The sequence below is a fragment of the Cyprinodon tularosa genome, unplaced genomic scaffold, assembly GCF_016077235.1.
Source record: "Cyprinodon tularosa strain WSP-4 unplaced genomic scaffold, ASM1607723v1 ctg112, whole genome shotgun sequence".
Classification (NCBI taxonomy): Eukaryota; Metazoa; Chordata; class Actinopteri; order Cyprinodontiformes; family Cyprinodontidae; genus Cyprinodon; species Cyprinodon tularosa.
The window spans coordinates 1,792,747-1,800,891 of record NW_024037916.1 but is presented as its reverse complement, the minus strand read 5'-3'; the positions used below and the strand labels follow the sequence as shown (position 1 = coordinate 1,800,891).

The 8,145-nt window shown below is 40.6% G+C and overlaps 2 long non-coding RNA genes across 2 annotated transcripts; both read left to right on the top strand.

Annotated features, from left to right (window-relative positions):
• The first annotated feature begins 203 nt into the window (after positions 1 to 203).
• Positions 204 to 1,967, top strand: LOC119793332. Its single transcript, XR_005282085.1, has 3 exons — positions 204 to 669; positions 1,146 to 1,227; positions 1,815 to 1,967. It is a non-coding gene; the product is annotated as an uncharacterized LOC119793332 (long non-coding RNA).
• A 19-nt stretch (positions 1,968 to 1,986) lies between these two features.
• Positions 1,987 to 3,851, top strand: LOC119793327. Its single transcript, XR_005282084.1, has 4 exons — positions 1,987 to 2,001; positions 2,702 to 2,823; positions 3,005 to 3,151; positions 3,515 to 3,851. It is a non-coding gene; the product is annotated as an uncharacterized LOC119793327 (long non-coding RNA).
• The last annotated feature ends 4,294 nt before the right edge of the window (positions 3,852 to 8,145 follow it).

Here is an 8,145-nt window from a genome sequence, read left to right as displayed (position 1 = left end):
ATGGCGCCCGAGACAGAAAGGTCCATAAAAGTCCACAAAAACGTGTCAATATTCCTCCATAATGCTCGTCCAATGTAATCCAAGTGTCCTGAGTGGGTAGCGTCCAGAATTTACTCGAAACTAAGTCATTTAGAACGTTTTAGAGCCTAAACAGTAGTGTATAGGATTTCCTAATAGCGCCCCCATGCGCGCTCACGATTCTACGGAAACCGCGGCAGACCAAACCGGAAGAAAGTGCGCATTCAGCGTCTGCTCTGCCGATAATGCAAGCGTAGAAGAAGAAGTTCCGCTTTTCACCTGTTTATTTTCTGCCCTGAGCCAGGTGAGCACGAGGTCAGTCTCTCTCAGAGTTTGAAAAAGTTGTTGATTAGTGATTTTAGTCGTGAAATTAAGAAGATGGTTCGAGTGTGTTCCTATCCTGGATGCTTCAATCAGATGAAGCGGCAGTGTGGAATAACCCATTCCGTAACTTTCCACAAATTACCTCTTCGGGACCCTGAAAGGCTAAAACTGTGGCTAATAGCTCTACGAAAAGATCTAAGGACAGCTAACGTGGATTCTCTCCGTGTCTGTAGTGAACACTTTTCAGCGGATGATTTCCGAACCTGTAAAGGAAGAGCTTTATTAAAGAGTACAGCTGTGCCGATGGTGTCACAACTAAGGACAGAGGTATGTACTTTATAAACCATTTATGTAACTTACACGTTTGTATATGATCTGTATTTTTACCGGTACTTTTTTAAAAAACGTTAAAATGTTAAAACACGCTAATATTACTTGAGTAAAAATGTTAACTTCCACATCAATTTGGACAATCATGGAATTTTTTACAAGTCATGTTATTTTAGTTGCTTTGTTATCATACGGATTTTTTTTACACTGTATGTATGTACAACCCACCTATTGACAAACACCCGCTCCACAGCTCAGTGTGACATTATATTAATTTTGTGATCAATCAATGTGATCATTGATGGCCTGCAAGTTGTTAGTGTTTAGGAGTTAATAAAAAATAAAAATCTGGATGATAATAACTCAACTTTTAGCACCCAGGGAAATACTAATGTGATCCATGATTTAAAATACATAAATAAATAAATAAATAAATAAATAAATAAATAATATTTATCTTTTTGTCTTTACAGCCCAGGCTTCTCCGCAAAATACAACACCTACAGCTTCATGGAGGACACAACAAATGAAATAATCCTTTTTCAGTTAGTGCAGGTAAGGGAAATTATTATTTCATATTTCATATTACAACATAATATGAGAACAATTGTCAATTGTGTGTTTACAAATTGACTGCACAAAGATACATATGCATATATTTTGTAGTTTTATTTGGATTTTGGTCATTCTAATTGGCAAATAATAATTGTGAAGCGGAAGACTGTGATCTATGTATATGTTTTTTTTTTTAGAGGGTGGGATTGAATTTGGTTTTGTACTTAATCCCACTCGTTTTCGTTCTTCAATTTGATAAATGTAGCCTACATTATTTTTTAAATTTCTATATTTATCTATTTTCAGTTTTCTTTTTTTATTGTATCTTTTTTTTTTAATATTATTATTATCTATTGTATTTATTATCAATTTTGGTGCATTTCTTATATTGTTTTTCTTCCTTTTTTTTGGGGTAATGTTTCTCATTTTCATCATGTGCGGAATGAAATTAAAGAAGTAAATAAATGTATGTGTAATATGTGGAACATATTACAAAATCAATGTTGCTATCGGATTATGACAAGCACTGTCCCATCAAAGATGTATGAAAATGATTTTAAACATTAAATTTTTGTTTTGTGGTACAGGTGACAGAGGCATCCAGCTCTGCTGCCATGGAGCCAGTGGGGTTCAGGAGAGGACTTGATTATCTCCTTGAGTAAGGTCTTGAAGTGGAGGTGGTAACCACTGACCGATCACCATCTATACGAAAAATTATGCGCGAAGAGTATCCGGAAATCCACCATGAGTTTGACATTGGGCATGTTGTCAAGGGTAAGCTGACAAATTGTAATTTGTAAATGTACAATGGTAAAGGAATTACTATAATGAGGAAAATGTTTTTACAATATACTTTGGATAGCCCTTGTACAGCCACATAAACTTTTACATAATTTACCCCTCCCTTGCCAAAGCGCTGGCACCTGCCTAGGTTATACACAGCCCCATTGTGATCCCACACTCCTCTATTACCTGCTCCCACCTTGTACTTCATACCCACCAAGACTATGTTGACGTCACCCATGTGCAGAAGTGCAGTCTGTTGGGACTGTACATCTCCAATCACCTACACTCTCTGAGCCCTGAGCTCCCCATTGTCGTTAAAATTAAATTAAATGAAAAATACTTTATTTATCCCAGAAGGTAAATTAAATATTTTAAAAAGCTCACACTCCTTTCTTTTTTTCGAAACAACAAAGCAATATTGTCTCTAACACCTGGTTCCCTTGATCCTTCCCAAACTCTTTGATCCACCTGTATGAACAACATGTCCTGTCTAACGTTTAGTGCCACCTCAGTGACGTTGCCACCATACACCTGGTGGATACATTTCTTGTACTCCCCAACCAGACTATTTTATAAAGGAATAAGTTTCTTGGATGAGAGACAAAACATCTTCTACTCACACGTTTACTCCAGTTGCCATATTTTATGCTTGCTTGAGACTCATTGACGATTGTTCTGTTTTTGGTAGGGCTAATGAAAAAATTGCTGTCAGCATCCAACAAAAAGGACAACCGAGACCTGCAACCATGGATAAAATCCATCTGCAATCACTTGTGGTACGCCTGTTCCACTTGTGGAGGTGACCCTGATGTGAGTAACATCACATTCTTCACATTTAGGCAACATAAAGTTATGATAATAATAACTGATCATGCATCATGTCATGCTTCTTTTTGTTTTCTTTTTCTTTTGTTTTCTTTTGTTTTTACTATGGACCTCTTTTGTGTCTGAAATAAAGATTGATTGATTGATTGATATTATGTTTTCTCAGGGAAGCTTGAAGTATTCCATGCATCTATGCTGAAATACACAGAGAAGAGACTGCACTTCCACTACTCAACAATGAAAGCTCGCACCCAGCTTGCCGTTATGGACCACAATGAAAATGTTCAGCGTGAACAGGCCTACACCAACACAGGTAACAAGAAAGTATCTTCAAAACAAAAAAACCTAACCTTGTGCGCTGTGCTCAGTGTCATATACTCATTTATGTCCTCAAAATGAGCTGTATTGAAAAAACAGCAAACATTACATTTAACCTTCAATGGGAACCGCACCTGTTTAGTGAGCTGCTGCACTAAGATCTGCATAACAAATATGGTACTTTATGGTCCTAATTCTCACCACCACAAAATTACAAGTACCAGATTCCTAATTATTTGGATACAATTTCTTGGTTCCTTTTTTGAAACCTAAAACCGAAACTTTTTGAATGCTTTATAATAGCTATGTTATTTCATTAATGTTTCCTCTGTCTTACATTTTCTTCTTTGTTTTTTAGGACAAGCACGGTTCAATGTGGTTTACCCAAGACAAACAAAAGAATGGGTCGCCAAAAAGATCTATGTTCCAACAACACAAACATTCCGGCAAAATCTGGTGGTGCAAGTTGTGCGGAGACGCCTGGACCCCAACATCAAGATCAAAGACCCCCAGTCATATGTTTCTATCCCTCCCATACCAGAAAACATTGCTCAGAAACCAAAACCTGCCAAAGAGGAAGCCATACAAAAACATACTTCCCGATACAGCAGTTAGTCTGAGTGGTGCAGTATTTTTACTCTTGCCTTTTTATATTTGTACTTATGCAAATAAAAAGTCTAGCTGGTGGCATGTAATTTTAACCTTTTTTTTTTTTCAAAATTCTGGGATACAGAGTCTGATAAGGGGTTTACTTAATATAGTTATGACATGACATTTTTAAATAAAATGGCATGTGTCTGTGGTTGGTTTGTCTGCATTTCACACTTAGGTCTAGAATAAATATTTAATCAAAGGAACAGAGTTACATCTTTCTTACCATCCAAAGTCATTTTGTTTATTTCCAAAACAACACAATAGTACAGGAAAGGTTACAGTTATCGGCTACATAAATTCTGAAATGTTATCTATAATGAGGCAGTATAGGTTTGTGATTTGGGAAAAAATATGAAATATAATGAAGTAGTACAAATTAATATGGAAGAGTCTCTTAGGATTTGTTTATAGTCTTTACAACTGTTCAAAAGCTGCCTCTGCCTCCTTGAAACCAGTATACACTCCATCTGGTGAAGGGTAGCTGGGATGGATGCTTGTAACAATACAGGCTGGTAAAACTCTTCTGCTGTCCTTGCCAAGTCTCTCGCCTTTCAGAATCCACTCGAGTACCACACGCTAGGCCACCAACCTGTACTGACTGGGGGAGGGGGGGGGGGGGTAAAATGGAGCCATTATTTTAGCAATACAAGTGAAAAAGAAAGCATCTCATCCAGGACACAAGCTGGGTAAGATGCTGAGTAAACAGACTTTAGTACTAGCATCACATACAAAAAACTGCACAGTGAGTACCATTAACATTATGTATCTATATATATATGATATATATATATATATATATATATCTATATATATATCATATATATATATATATATCATATATATATCATATATATATATATGATATATAGGGGGGGCGCTAGTGAGCAATGGAGGAGTAGGCAGCATTTCCTTGGAGCTCCTGCAAATTAGACATACACTATATTGCCAAAAGTATTTGCTCACCCATCCAAATTATTGGAATCAGGTGTTCCAATCACTTCCATGGCCACAGGTGTATAAATTCAAGCACCTAGGCATGCAGACTGTTTTTACAAACATTTGTGAAAGAATGGGTCGCTCTCAGGAGCTCAGTGAATTCCAGCGTGGAACTGTGATAGGATGCCACCTGTGCAACAAATCCAGTCGTGAAATTTCCTCGCTCCTAAATATTCCACAGTCAACTGTCAGCTGTATTATAAGAAAATGGAAGTGTTTGGGAACGACAGCAACTCAGCCACGAAGTGGTAGGCCACGTAAACTGACGGAGCGGGGTCAGCGGATGCTGACGCGCATAGTGCGAAGAGGTCGCCAACTTTCTGCAGAGTCAATCACTACAGACCTCCAAACTTCATGTGGCCTTCAGATTAGCTCAAGAACAGTGCGCAGAGAGCTTCATGGAATGGGTTTCCATGGTCGAGCAGCTGCATCCAAGCCATACATCACCAAGTGCAATGCAAAGCGTCGGATGCGGTGGTGTAAAGCACGCCGCCACTGGACTCTAGAGCAGTGGAGACGCGTTCTCTGGAGTGACGAATCGCGCTTCTCCATCTGGCAATCTGATGGACGGGTCTGGGTTTGGCGGTTGCCAGGAGAACGGTACTTGTCTGACTGCATTGTGCCAAGTGTAAAGTTTGGTGGAGGGGGGATTATGGTGTGGGGTTGTTTTTCAGGAGCTGGGCTTGGCCCCTTAGTTCCAGTGAAAGGAACTCTGAATGCTTCAGCATACCAAGACATTTTGGACAATTCCATGCTCCCAACTTTGTGGGAACAGTTTGGAGCTGGCCCCTTCCTCTTCCAACATGACTGTGCACCAGTGCACAAAGCAAGGTCCATAAAGACATGGATGACAGAGTCTGGTGTGGATGAACTTGACTGGCCTGCACAGAGTCCTGACCTCAACCCGATAGAACACCTTTGGGATGAATTAGAGCGGAGACTGAGAGCCAGGCCTTCTCGTCCAACATCAGTGTGCGACCTCACAAATGCGCTTCTGGAAGAATGGTCAAAAATTCCCATAAACACACTCCTAAACCTTGTGGACAGCCTTCCCAGAAGAGTTGAAGCTGTTCTAGCTGCAAAGGGTGGACCGACGTCATATTGAACCCTATGGATTAGGAACGGGATGTCACTTAAGCTCATATGTGAGTCAAGGCAGGTGAGCAAATACTTTTGGCAATATAGTGTATTTTTAGTACTAAATTGACATTTGGACAACAGTACTATAGGAGTAAGACAACTCTAGACTTCATTTAACTGCACCAGGACATGAGGAAAGCAAGTTTGAGGATGCAGACCTCCAACAAGGACAAGAAAGCGAAAGAACCGGGCTCAGCCACCCCGGACTCGCCTGAAGCTAGCTATCCGATGGCTAATGCTACCATTCTGGATGCTATAAACTCCCTCCGCACAGAACTACAAACCACCAAGTTTGAAATTTGTCAAACAATAGACACCCGCATCGAGGAGGTGTCCGCCACTATCAGAGGAGAACTCCTCGCCCTCAAGACCGAGACTCAAAATGCTATTCACGTCCTGAAAACGTCGAGCGACCAACATGGCACATCCATTGCTGATCTAGAACGAGCGGCCACACAGTCAGCAGACGCCATAACCACGCTAGAGTCGGAGATAAAACGTCTACGTGCAGAAACGAACCAGCTAACAGAGAAATACATGGATCTTGAAGGAAGGACCAGACGACAAAATATACGGATTGCAATGTTAAGAGAAGGAGCAGAGAAAGGCGCAGAACTGAACGGATTCGCTTCGCAGCTCCTAAAGGATGTACTGACTCTGGATGACTTACCACTGGTGGATCGCGCTCATAGAGCTCTAAGAAGGCGTCCAGACGACACGGGACCTCCTCGGACGTTGGTGGTGAGACTCCATTACTACCGCGACGTTACAATGATCCTCCGGAAGGCCGCGACTCTGAGGGACCTCACCTACCGCGGGCAGAAGATCCGCATCTTCCCCGACTTCACACCCGAGATTGCGCAACGCAGAGCTGCATTTAACGGTGCCAGAGCACTTCTTCGGGACAAGCCGGGAGTTCGGTATGGTCTTTTATATCCTGCAAAACTGAAAGTGACTTACAGAGGAACAGAAACAATGTTCACAGACGCGAAGGAAGCCCAGAAGTTCGCGGAACTCCACTTTGGTGCCGGTGGGGGCGGTGCGGGCGTCCCCGCGGCGGACAACTGATGCAGACGCGGAGTGGCTGGATTCTGGTAGTATTCAGTGTTGGACTGTCCTGGGATGTTTATCCAGCTAATTTTATATAAAGTTTAAATAATGTTTAGAATCTTCATCTTGGTAACATGATTACCTGTCTTAAGTTTTGTTGATAATTGAAATGGGCTGATATTTATAAATAGGCAGCTTATTTTTCATACCATTTCTTTTCAACCGTTCAGATGTTAGTTTGATGCTTAAATTTTATATTACTGCAGAGCCTCTTTTTACTTCTAGTTAGGAGTTAGTAAAAAGGGAAGTTGTTAGTAGAGTAGATGTGTCTTCTTTGTGTGAGTGTTACTCTTAAGTTATGTTTTTTGTTTATTTTTTTCTTTTTAACTTCCTCAGAGGGGTCGCGCCTTACTTCGCAGGTTCTTCTTAGTATAGGCAAGACAGTAAGTGTTTTGTTAGGGATGGGCTGGGACTTGTATATGATATATAATAATTTCTCTCACACTTATGAGGACCTCTATATTCCTTTTCATTCTAATCTGAGTTATGCAGGTTAATACAACACAGACAAAGAAGGGCGGACAAGTTACCTTGGTCACATGGAATGTTAAAGGGTTGAATAATCCTGTTAAGAGGGGTAAGGTATTAGCACACCTAAAGACATTGTCCAGTGATGTAATTTTCCTTCAGGAAACCCACCTTAATAAAAATGAGCACATAAAACTGAGATGTAGATGGACAGGGCAGGCTTATCACTCTACTTGTGCAGTGAGGGCTAGAGGTGTGGCAATATTATTCAAAAAAGGTACACCTTTCACCCTTGAGTCAACCATATCTGACAGGGAGGGCAGATATTTAATATTAGTTGGAAAACTGTACTCTGCTCCTATAACTCTGGTTAATATCTATGGCCCCAACAGAGACTCTCCACTTTTTTACAAACACGTTTTAGCCCAAATACCTAACATCTCGCAGACTAATCTGATTATCGGAGGGGACCTAAACCTTGTTTTAGATCCATACCTAGACCGCTCGTCAACACGTAGAGCTCCGGCCTCTAACGCTAGTACTTTCCTTAAGGAATACTTAAATAACTCTAATTTGTTTGATAGCTGGAGGATTTTCAACCCACAAGAGAGAGCCTATTCA